The 12487-nt window shown below is 44.3% G+C and overlaps 1 protein-coding gene across 2 annotated transcripts in view; it reads right to left on the minus strand.

Moving 5' to 3' along the window:
• CRACD (capping protein inhibiting regulator of actin dynamics) overlaps positions 1-12487 on the minus strand; it is a 327835-nt gene that overhangs the window by 152770 nt on the left and 162578 nt on the right. The gene's annotated exons all lie outside the window — the stretch shown is intronic.

Raw genomic sequence — 12487 nt, forward strand, 5'->3', positions numbered from 1 at the left:
TATACAAATTAAAACACACCCTCACCGACCAACCGTGGTGGCATGCTTCATCATCAGGCTGTCTCATCTGCCTGATAGTCTGTTGAGGGTGGGGTTTGGAAAGTTGGTTATCAGTAGTATTAAATATGCATTTACAACTAGCAATAAAGCCACTAACACAGTCTAGGGCTCAGTACAGGTCTCAATAAATTAGTCCCATGCTCATCCCTGGGTAGCTTAGCTACCAGGAGGCAGGCTTAATTTAGGAGACTGGTATGAAAAGCCTTTATAAACACCAATTCAGTATATAATTAAGGCACAACACAGAATAAAAATCCCACACCAATTTATAAAAATAGGAAATATTTGTATCTTTGTAATGAAGCCAAAACAACAAAAATCCAATGTAGGGAACCTGGGGTTGGAAATTAATTTTTTTTAGCATATTTTACCATATAGCACTTAAAAACCACACTTGACCGGGACAAAGTCAAAGTTTCAGGCCAACCACGATGGAGCCCTGCTCGGATACTCATCGCGGTAGGCCTCGAATCATGATTTTTATCTTCTGACTTAGAACCTTTTTTGGAGCTTTTTCTGCCAGATCCCTCAACGCTCTTCACCACTCCAGGTTCGGAGAAGGTTCATCGGCTTGCTTTTCAGGGAGCTCCCAGTCAAACTCTGGAAGTTGGACTTCTGGAGCTTTTCAGCGGGATGAACCAGGAGGTAGGTTTGGCTCACGGTTGAAGGTGTCCATCTTGGCTCTCACAGTTGAGTTGGACCCCTTATGGAGCTTTTTCCCAAAGCTGCTCCAAACGTCTCCGAACTTCTTCCTGAAGTTCCTCTTGAGGGTCCAAAGTGTCCAAACTACAATCCAAGGGTCTGAAATCTCCAAGATGATCTTTGAAAGGTTGGGACAATAATTCCGAAAATGTACCAGGACAAAACCCTTACAAATCCACTGGACACACTCTAGGCAGGGGATTCTTGGTGGGGATGGTCCAGGTGAGCTCCGTTAACCTGTAGCTTGCAGGGAGTCCACTCTTTATTCCTCTTGAAGCAAGGTACATCCAAAGGACTGTAGTTCCAGATAATGCAGCAGGCGCAATCAGTTAGAATGCAGGGCCTAATAGTGGAAATCAAATTTCCAGCTTGGCAAGCCTTTTTCTCTCTTAATTTCAAGCAGTAGATCTGAGATGCCCTGCACCGCTCACATATTTATTCTATGTTCTCAGGGGTCAAGCATGAGAGTAGTCTTGCCCAATGAGGTGCAGGGCACCATCCCAGAGCATGACTACTTCCTCCAAAATGTTGCATAATCTTCTTCCAGAAAGCATTATTCCTCCTAAATTCAGTATGGCTGAAATCTTAGTAGAGGAACAAGAACTAGTTAATCCAACCTCTAGTGTGGCTCATTTCCATAGCTCTCCTCCGCCTACCATCTGCAAGTCCCTGTATTCAGCCTGCCATATGGCTGGGTCAAAGGGGCCAGTGGATAGATGGATGTGACCTTCCCTGCCTGTCCTATCCCCCTTTGAAGACTCATGCTTTATGACCTTCCCCGTCCCCTTTCCTTGCTCTGGCAGTCCTGTGTAGCATAGCTTTCGCTACCTGATAGCCTCTCCCTCAGTGAGCCACTTACCACTTCATCAAAGCAATCTGGCTAATCCTGTTAACTCAGATCCATCAGGGAAGAGCACAAGAAGACTGAATTTGGCTTAGAGACACACGCGTTTTATAACTTCTTTTTTGTATACTTTAGGATAAATTCAACATGGGCATATTGTTGGATTTATCAATACCATTCTCCTAAGTCCTTGAAAGTTTTTCATTTAATTCCTTGAGATATTTATGGATTCATAAACTACTGCTATGTTATCCTATGGGCTAGGAGTCTTTAATAGGGAAACTGCAATGTGCAATTTTTCTATCAGGGCACATAAAACATCTTTTATTGGGCCCTTGCTCATAGTTATATGACCCCACACTCCTGTGGCACACAGGAAGACTTTAGGGGGCCTCAATACAAACAAATAGTGTAGATCCTCACTCCACAGTACCCCTAGCACCAAAGCCGATTTTGGTAGGCACTTTGCTACAATGGGGAATGTGAAATGTGCCATTTCTCTATCCTCAGGGCATATAAAACATCTTTTATAAGTGCCCCTCCTTCTAATGACATGACCCTCTACCCTTGGGACACCTAGGGGAGATCCTGGGGGTACCTAACATAGCAAAATATTGTAGTTTATCACTTTGTAAGCGCTCCTACCACCAAAGTCGCGCTTGGGCACAATTTACTTTTAAAAGCAGTGCTGCAACACAGGATCCCTCTTAAAATGACCTCAGACTCTTAGCAGTGCATACATGCAAGTGCATAAAGGGCTGGTGGCCTCTAAACTGCCATGCCCTGTTATGTTCTAGGCACTTAAAGGTAGTTTTAATCGCCATGCCTAATTTTATCTACTAGGGACTTATAGGGTAGGTCATGGCAATCATAGGTGAACCCTAACACATAGTGTACCCTAATGCAAGTGTGTGTTTTCAACATAGCACTGGCCCGGGCCTGCCCAGAGCAGAGCACTGGGCACTCTCAGAGTCAGAAAACCAGCATCCAGGGGTCTCAAATGGGGCAAAAAGTGGAAGGACAATGCAAACAGGTCCTGATTCCCACCAGTGGTGAAGGCGGATGAGCTCCCTCTTAGTGCAAGAAGTGCTTTATTATGGGTGGGTGAATGTCACTTGAGTTTATTGTTGGCTTCTAGAGGGACATTAAAAATAAAAGTTCGAGATTGCTGGGATACTTATTCGCCCCTTATTCCATGGGCCGATATTTAGTCAGCTAATCCTACTTGGTGTGTTTGCCTCCAGATGGCAATTTCCATTTATATACTTAGGACCGCACAGAAAGTAGTGATAAAAAAAATTGATAAAGGAGAGAAAGACATAAAAACCGTGGGAAAAAAAGAAAAGGAAGGAGAGGCAAAAAAGAAAGAAGGAAAACAAGGTAAGAAATAATTTTTCAGAGGAGGGTAGGCAGCATCATCCTGCACAGTCAGCTTTCGAGCCCTCACAGAAACCCCAGAAGTTGTGTGTCATGCCAAATCAACTCGACCAGTAGCTCAATGGTGAGGGAGAAAAGTAGAGAAGATGCGGGGAACCTTGTCTAGTACCACATCTAGTACCCCATTAAATTGCAAAAGGAGAGGACAAGACTCCATTTACCCTTCTGCGTGCCCATGGGTCCCTATCCAAAACTTGTACATACTTCATTAATGGGGGGCTGATATTCATGCGTTCAAGCAGACACATCATAAGGGCCCAATGGACAGAATCAAATGCCTTTTCAAAGTCTAGCAAAAGCAGTGCTGGAACTCCCAAATATCCACTGGGCCTCTCAGGGCAATATGCAGTCTCCTAAGAGAACAATGTGCACTACGTCCAGGCATGAGGCCGTTTTGGTTGGGGTGGAACAGATCCTAAAGGATACCAACTTGTCTAAATGCCAAGACCTTAGCCAGTAGTTTGGCCTCCAGATTTATCAAGGAGATTCGATGAAATGCACCACATTTTCGGGAGGGTTTTCCCTGTTTCCGGTTTACAGTTATGGTTGTCCATCTCAAGTCATAAAGCAAAGTGCCAAGCTGAAATTCCTTTTAATACATGGCCAATTGTGGTGATATTAAATGAGAAGCACATTTTTTGAAGACCTCCGTTGGAAGTCTGTTTGGACCCAGGGATTTTGCTGGTAGAAGTGAGCTAAGCGCCACTGCAATCTCTTCTATACTCAAAGGGTGGTCCAGTTTCAAGCTTGCATCGACAGGGAATCGAGAGACTATGAAGTCCTCCACAATGGTTTTATTAAATTCAACTGCTGGGGGAATTCTAGCCGTGTATAGAAATTTATATTAGGAGGCAAATTGTTGTGCAATTTGGGGGGCCTCTGTAATGGTGTGTCCAACAGAATTGAGGATAGAGGGCATGAGTTGGAGCTCCAGGTTCCTATTCACTAAACGGTATAGACATTTACCAGCTTTATCCTTAAGCTCCCCTATATCTTATATTGGATATCAGTATTGGTCAGGGCCGCTGTGTATAACATTGTCTATCTCAGGGAGTTTCACATCTGTTCGGGGGTTCTTAAAAACCGCTGTGTATAACATTGTCTATCTCAGTAGAACTAGAGATACACAATTTGAAAGATTTTGTGCAAATCAAGCGCTAATATGCAAAATGCGTCAGTCGTGGTTACTTTGATGCGGTAGACCGGGTCCAAGTTACAAGTTCAGGCCGACCATGATGGAGCGTGGACCGGATACATGACTGAGTTTATTCTGCTGAGGAAGTACCTTGTGGGCCTGGGAGTTGAGATGTGAAGTCCTTGCATCGGGGAGACCGGGTCAGCATTGAGGAGCCATCGACTAGGAGCAGCAATGAGAGGTCTGATATCGAGATGCATCGCCCAGCAGCAGAGTCAATGACCATTGACAAGGAGCTGAGATGCGAGCCATACTAACTCAAGAATGAACATCTTGTACCCATTAAGCGTGTCTCCTGTAGGAATACTATCTCAGGCAAGAACCTTTTAATGTATTGGAAGATGGCCACTCTCTTAATCTTATTATTAAGGCTGTTCACATTCTTGAACAGCAGGTTAAACGTTTTATGTTGAGAAGTCATGTTAGGTCTAACCGACGAGTAGAGGTAAAGAAGAAAGCTGTGTGTTACTGTACAAAAAGGCAGTAATGCAAAGCAACATTACTCACCCACCTCACCCTCTCTTCCAAACGCAAAGTATCTGTCACCCTTCCCCAAATGAAGATACATACGATAGAAGAGCGTAGTCATAGATTGCGAGGCTTGCAATGTAGGACAAAGGATACTGTCGACCCAATGTTTATGTAAGCACTGCAGGATTCTGGGGTGTATACCTTAAATCATTCCCCAGATAGGAAGCGAGAAACCAAAACATTGCATTATTAACATAAAAGAAAGGAAATAACTGGAGTTACACCGGTGGAGAGTATTTTAAACCTTCGGAGAGGTGGCGTCAGTACATGATGATCTTTTGCTTTCGTTATCTTCTATTTCTGGAATGGATTTATGTACAGCTGGGTTCAGAGACTTCATTGCCCCAGAGCGAAGTGTACACCTCAAAATCTCCTTTTGGTGGCATGGCGAAACTGACCTTCCCTCCGCCAGCTGGGACAGGTGGGAGGGTGCTTCACAGCAGCTGTCCCCCAGGCTGCCATACCTGCAGCCAGTCCCAAATCGTCTGTGGTGTCTCGAAGACATAGTTCTTCTCCTCTTGTCTGATCTTCATCTTAGCAGCGAAGAACAGCAGGTACATTAGTAGCATGGCTTTCAGCTTCTGTTTAACCGCCATGAACGATTGTCTCATTTGTTGGAGCAGATTATGTATCCCTGGTAAATGCTGACATGTGAGAAGTCTGGTGCAAGATCAGTTCTGAAGCGGGACTGCTATAGCACAGTTTCCCTATCACTACCCATGACTAGCTGGGAGAGATCATTATTGATTCGTTTAAGGGCAGGTTCTGTAAAATTTTTGCTGTCTTTCCCATTGGGCTATTGCCATAGTAGTGACTATAAACCTTGCCCTTGTGATGGTGTTAGTTTACAGGATGATTTGCACTTCCTATTCTTCTGTAAATACTATGTGAGATATATTAAATGGTTTTTAACTCCGTTTTTTAAGAAACATGGACCACTGTCACTTAATAAGTCCTACAGAATGTTGGTTTCCTTGGATTCTGATGAACTAATTTTTCGCACTAGCACTTTTTTGAGAGTGATAACAAGAGTGCGCAAAACGATGGAAAGCCCTTGAAATTAGCCTCAACAGAGTCTAACTGTATTGTATTTTTATTATAAAATCTTGTGAACTAATGTATAATGTAAATTAATTGTTTTTTTTTTTAAATCACGGTACTTTTATGAATTTTATGAAATTCGAAAAAAGGTCTTTTGAACTTGAACTTGAACTATCAGCAGTGCTTTAAATGAGCCGGTACTCACAGGTACTGAGTACCGGCACTTCTTGTTTTAATCAAGCTGAGTACCTGCACTTTTCCAGTGCCAATGAGGAGTACCGGTACTCAGATTGGGCCGATGCCTCAGGGCCAGCTGTGTCCCGTTTATTTGACAGCATGTTTGCCGTTTTGGCGTCTGTCTGTCTCCTTCAGCTGAACAGCCCGCTGAGGAGCTGTCACAGGGGCAAGTGGGCGTTAGCACCTAGATGGAAGCTCTTATTGTCATTAACCGCCCCCTGCCAGGCCTCCATGCTGGGTCGTCTTGTTAGTGTTTTGCACATCGGTAGCACTCTGCGCATGCCCACGAACCTGTAGTTCTCACTGTCTGCCACTGCAAACTCTCCAGCCGTGGGGCCTTCTACCGAGGGAAGAGAAGGAGAATGAGATGAAAGAAGGTGAAGAGTAAGGGGGCAGAGATAGAATGAGCAGAGGACAGTTTAAAGGGGGAAAAAATAGAGACAGAAGGGGTAAGTGCAGACCCAGATGGGGAAGAGATCGAGATGGCTATGAAAAGAGTAACAGAGGCACAGAGATGGCAGATTAGAAATAGAAAGACTGATAGTTAAGGATTGTAGATACCTTTGGGGTAAAGAGAGTGGGGAAGCGACAGAAATGGATACAAATGGGAGAGAAGTGAGGGGGAGGGATCAAGAGATTAGAGATGTGAAGTTTGATAGAGAGTATTTGTCTGCTGGTTTGTGTGCATGTTTGTGTGTAAGAGAGGAACTAAATCAGAGAGGAAAAAAACCAGGACACTCAGGAAGTATTTGAAAAGAAATACGCCTAATGCTTGTTATTAATGATGCTATGCCCAATCTCGCTCGTCCTGGTGCACATTGATAGTACTGCTGATGGCTTGGCTGCATTCAGGGTTTAGAAGCTCTTTGCATTGTTCCCAGAAGTACTTCACACCACCCTTTATTAGCATATGTACCTGTTAATTTGCACATATGGAAAAGTTTGAGACAACTGTCAATGGCAATGCAAGGGCAAAATGAATACTCAATAGAAGTGTTTCTATCATCATGTCCAGGCCCCGCCTCTAACCCCGCCCACTAGCCACGCCCCCAACAAAATCTAATGAGTACCTGCACTTATTTTTTTCCATTTAAAGCACTGCCTATCAGCATAGTAAAATGGGCAATTATAGTCTGAGAAAGCACCCCAGAGGATGGCTGTGATGTTAACAAACAATTTGCCTGCTCAGTCACAAAGCACGTGGGCAGCAACTCTTTTGGTACCCAGGATTTCAGTCAAGTAGATATGAAATGGCATGGATTTGACCCTTTAGTAAATTTGATCCTTTAGTGCCTTGTGCAATGCAAATGAAGTGGACATTGTTCCTGAGTGATCTCTACTCAGCATCTTCGACACTGTGCTAAATGTGGTTCACCACTCCCTTTAGTCAATCAACGTAGGTGGTTAGCGTTTTCACTGTGCCCTCAACGATCGATATTCTTTTCTCCACCTTCGTGACCCACTCAGCAAACGTTCTCAAATCCTGCCTCAGCAGACTCGCCGCAGCACCCACACCTCCACTTCCAGGGTAGCCATAATGTTACATATTGATTGAAAAATCTGTTTTGGGGTAATCTGTGTTTTCGCCGAGTCAGGGGGCTGAGCATTACTCTCATTATTCTGTTGGGGGGCACAGCTTGACACTTTCCCATGTTGCACTCCGGTGCCCAGCAGGACGTGTATCCGTGGAGCTGCGATCAGATTTGTCAATGTCCTGACAGAAGGAACTGGTGCTTTCAGGCCCCAGGAAGGGAAGCGCAGGGAAGGGAGCAGGAGAACAGACCTGCACACCCCGGTGCTCGCCCCAGTTGTCAGTTGGCTCAATCATGGAAATCAGAAGTCCAGGACAGGAGCCACCTATGCAACATCTGAAGAGGGAACTGACAATCCATATCCGTGGGCTCCGGTCAGCTGCAAGGGTACAAGGAGAGATGAAGTTGCCAAGGTAGCACTAGTCGCTAAAGAATTAGCCCCTAAGGCCTGAATCCCAAGTCTGTACACCATGTATCGTGTGATATTCCTCAGATCAACAGTGGGTAGCTACATCTGGAAGCTGCAAGTCGATAAGTATGCAGGGCGTTGCCTTAGAGGACTTTTATATGATAAAGGCTCTTTAGGCCACATAGAATTGTGCAGGGTGGCCTGAAGATCAATAATGTCAATGCCTATGGGTGCTGTGTGCTCCTGTTATAGCTTGTGCCTCCAATGACCCACCAGCACATAGCAAGCCCGGGAGGCATGAGATGCAAAACCGTGCAGCTGTCCCAGGTGGCACAGATATTCACTTCCCCCATTAGGAGTGAGGGCTGCTGCTCCCGCAGGGCTGTGATGTGACTCTTGCAGGGCCGTGCTGCTCCTCAAGCAGTAGGGTTGGGCAAGTTAGTGGCAGGAAGGCAGTGGGAGCCCAGTCCCACTTAGCCATGCTCTGCGGGGCAGGTCAAGCACTTAGGAGGCCACTGCGCCCTCCAGCCAATGCAGATAATCCCAGCCCAAACACCTCCCAGAAAGGAGCAGTCTCGGCATCTCAGGGTCTTCAGGCTCCCTTCTCAGTGTCTCGGTCTGCCGGATCCATAAGTCGTGAACCACACTAGCAGTCAATAACCAAACAATAAGGGGTCTGTACCCATACTTTCCAAGGTCTGGTTCAAGTCACTGGTTTGTGGATGGTCAGGAGGGAGCAAATTTGCCCGGCTCCCCCTTCCATCAAACGTGCGGATAAACTAAAATGAGATATTGGGCCCAACATTAGGTAAATCAGATCTGTTGAAAAGTGCATTTCTGTGAAATATGTTTAAGATGATTAATTTAAATAAATGTGGGTGGGTGGTCATTATGTGACGTATGCCTATGCAAGGATATGTGGTAATGGATGCACTGTTCATTCTGGAATGGATTGGATGATTATTTGGGGTGGACGACTGCCTACTTCAATGAATAATAACAATGCTTGTCAGGGTGAAACGACCCAAGTCACTAAAATATCTGAGCTCAACCCTCCCAGTAGCTATGGCACAGAGCAGGCAGACTTAATTTAGTGCAATGTGTAATGTATGTATGCAGTACCAAAACAGTAATAACGTCAAAATGTCAAACAATAAAAAATAGAGTAGATTAAATAAACAGAATGACACCAAAATGACAAAGACCCAATAGGGGAACTGGTGATATGAATGTTTAAATTTTAGGTAGAAATAGAGCCAAAATGCTCTAGGCACCAATGATAAGTCTCCAGTCACTAGTTAACTAGACCAGCTAGTGACAGGGGTGATTCTTGGCACCTCTCTAATCAAAAGGATAAAAGTTCACAGGGGTAACTCTAACCACTTTTGCAAGTCAAGTCAAGTCAAGTCAACCACTTTTGCAGAAAATGATGTTTGCCTTACTGCAAACAGGTCCAAAATGCAATGTCAGGACATTTTCCATAAGGTGAAAGTCTTCTGCCACCCTAAACTTGGGCTCTAGGGACTGGCGTTATGTGTGGGACAGTCATAGGTAAATCACCAGTGTCCTCCCACATCTAACCCTAAAATCCAGTTTGAAACAGGTGATGTACCACAACAAACCCAGAGACAGACAGGATCCTTCAGCAAGCAGACAGGTGAGACTAAATGTTTTTGGCACCCCGTTCTCTCCCTTTTAAGTTTGACCCAATTGTTATATGTAACTAAACAGACCCCTGTCAAACAGGATTCAGGCAAGTGGCATCATAGGATGGCCACAGCCACAACTCTGAATATTCTGCGGAGTTCAGTGGATTCATCTCTGCCCATTCAGGTCAGCATATTGTTTGCTCTTGGGAGGCATTTCACATTTGATTCATATCTATTTGAGGCCGAGCACCGGCTGGGAGAAGTTAGAGAGCTATTGCAAATTAGCCTCCAGGAACTTCCAATAGGGAAAATGTGACTTTTTAAAAGTCCCTTTTCCTTAATATATTTGTTTTTTAAATCAGCTTCACCAAACTATTCAAAATCCCATCCATAAAATACAGTATTAGTATTTTCATTTGTAGTCTGGTTTTCCACATAGGACAGCTTGGCCTTCCACAGTGAAACTAGTTTTTGGGCCTTGTCTCTGTAGGGAAATGGTAACATTACTTTTCAACATGTCCAATTCTTCAATACCATTGTCCCAACCTTGGGGGTTACAAGGTCTACATAGGGGTGATTTACTAATATTTAAAAGATACTTTTTTACTCCTCAAAAAGGGTTATGTTAACAGGTTGCACTATAGGTTTTACAATGCAACCGTCAAACAACAATGGTAGTAGGCCTGAAGCTATGTTTTCTTTTGTCACACTAGTGGGTGGCACAATAAGTGCTGCAGTCCAAAGATGAGTTAACTTTTCATGCCATGGGTGTATTGCTACACAATATACTATGGCCTTATAGAAAATATAATTATGCCATTCAGGAATTAGCCTATTTCTCCATGTTTAATTGGTCAGAGGACATACAACTGCCACTGGACAGAAGTGCCGCAGTGTGAAGAGCCTAAAAATCTCTCAATTGCTGCCTTTCTCTACCTTAAGGAGCGTGGTGTCCGCAATGATCCTAGGACGGCTGGACTACGGTAACGCCCTCTATGTTGGGCTACCCCAGCAACAACTCTCAAAACTGCAAATAGTCATGAACGATGCTGCTAGATTGATTTAAAAAAAATCTAGGAGCACGCATGCTACGCCGCTCCTGCGCTAATTACATTGGCTTCCCATCAAGCAGAGGGTAATGTTCAAAGGTCTATGCATCTCGCATAAGGCAGCATATGGCAATGCGCCTAGTTACATCAAAGCCAGACTGTTGCGGTATACCCCTAGGAGGACATTGCGCTCGTCCGAGGATATCCTGTTGGTCAGCCCTTGTTTCCGCCTGTCCACTTTGGGTGGACGTGCCTTCTTGACCGTACTCCCAGCAGTCTGGAATAAATTGCCATATCGCCTTCGGAAGGAATCTAATCTATTGCCGTTTCGTCGGACGTTAAAAACGGTGCTGTTCCAAGATGCATGGGATGTGTTATAAACCGGTGGCCTGTTCTTGCAATGTCCAGTGTCTCCATGTACAAGCGCTTAGAGACCTATAGATGATAATGCGCTATATAAATTGAATACATAAATAAATAAAACCACCACAAAAATAGGGTTCCACAAAAAGTAAATAATTGGAGGTGACCATGCAGAAGAAGAAGAATTTTCTACAGTTGGCAACAATGACCCAAGGTATGCTAAAGATTCAGGCTGTCTTAAGTCACCAAAGAGGCACAAGTCATCTCACACCCAGGAAGGGTCATCACCTCTAGTCTATGTATTACGCAAGAGTCCTTCCTGTGTGTGAGGGATGGGTGGTGGAAACTCTGGAGCCCTAATAGTTCAATTGGAGGACATTTAACCATTTGTTAAATGCATTCACTTCACCGTATTTCCCTGTGGTTAAGACAGGTGCTTCTATGTCTGTTGCAATTGATATCATAGATCATTTGTCATTCATGCTGTCATCTCTCCCCCCCTCAATTCACCAACATTCAGCTGATTAGCCAAATGGCCATTAAGTAAACTCCCCCACATCTTGGGGTTAGTTAGTTATCAACCGTGCATCAGGTGTAGTGCCACCAGATGCCAAGAGCCTGAGGGACACTCTGCATCCCAATCATCACTGTATTTCAGTAACTAGCATGGGTATGGGGGGATTACTCACGTGCATTTAGGCCGCAGGCATGCTCGTCTTGCCACTGCCTCGCATCGCCACTGCCTCGCATACTAGTGACAATGGAAGGGTAGGTACTCAGAGCGCGCTGCAGAAAAAACAGCCCTTATTTGGACAGCCCTTACTTTTTTTCTACTTCGCATAATTTTCTTTGTCGTCAGTAGCTTCTGTAAGCAGTAAAATGGCAATGCAGATGAAAGCGATGTTGCTGTACAGCAGAGCTGTATCACCAGATAAAATGTGGACCTGGGCAAAATGTAGATTACGCCAGCATAATTTCAGGAATATGTCACGCTTACTTCACAGAATTCCTGAAATGATGCCACATGATGTAATTATGCCATATTCCTAGCAAAGTAATAATGTGTGAAGGCAGGAACACGAACAACTAGAACAGGAGTGGCTGTTATTCGCGGAACTTGTGTTTCCCGTGCTGTTTTCTTGGCTAAAGATGCATTCTCACATCCAAAGTTGACAGGGGAATGAATTTCGCGCTAAATATAGTGCTGAATGTCTGTTTTGATTTTTGCATAGTTACACGCAATTTTGCATAATATTCCATAAATGTCATTACGCAAAAGTAAATTACACAAATTTCACACACCCCTAACAATGTCCTGCAAAAAAGTTGGTATTGCTATGCTACCACATTTTCTGACGTAGCAACCCTTGACAACCAGGTTATTTACTGTGTGAACAGCTAAGAATTAACAATATCTGCAGTGGTCTTCTGAGACAAA

Source organism: Lissotriton helveticus, chromosome 2_2, assembly GCF_964261635.1.
Source record: "Lissotriton helveticus chromosome 2_2, aLisHel1.1, whole genome shotgun sequence".
Lineage (NCBI taxonomy): Eukaryota > Metazoa > Chordata > Amphibia > Caudata > Salamandridae > Lissotriton > Lissotriton helveticus.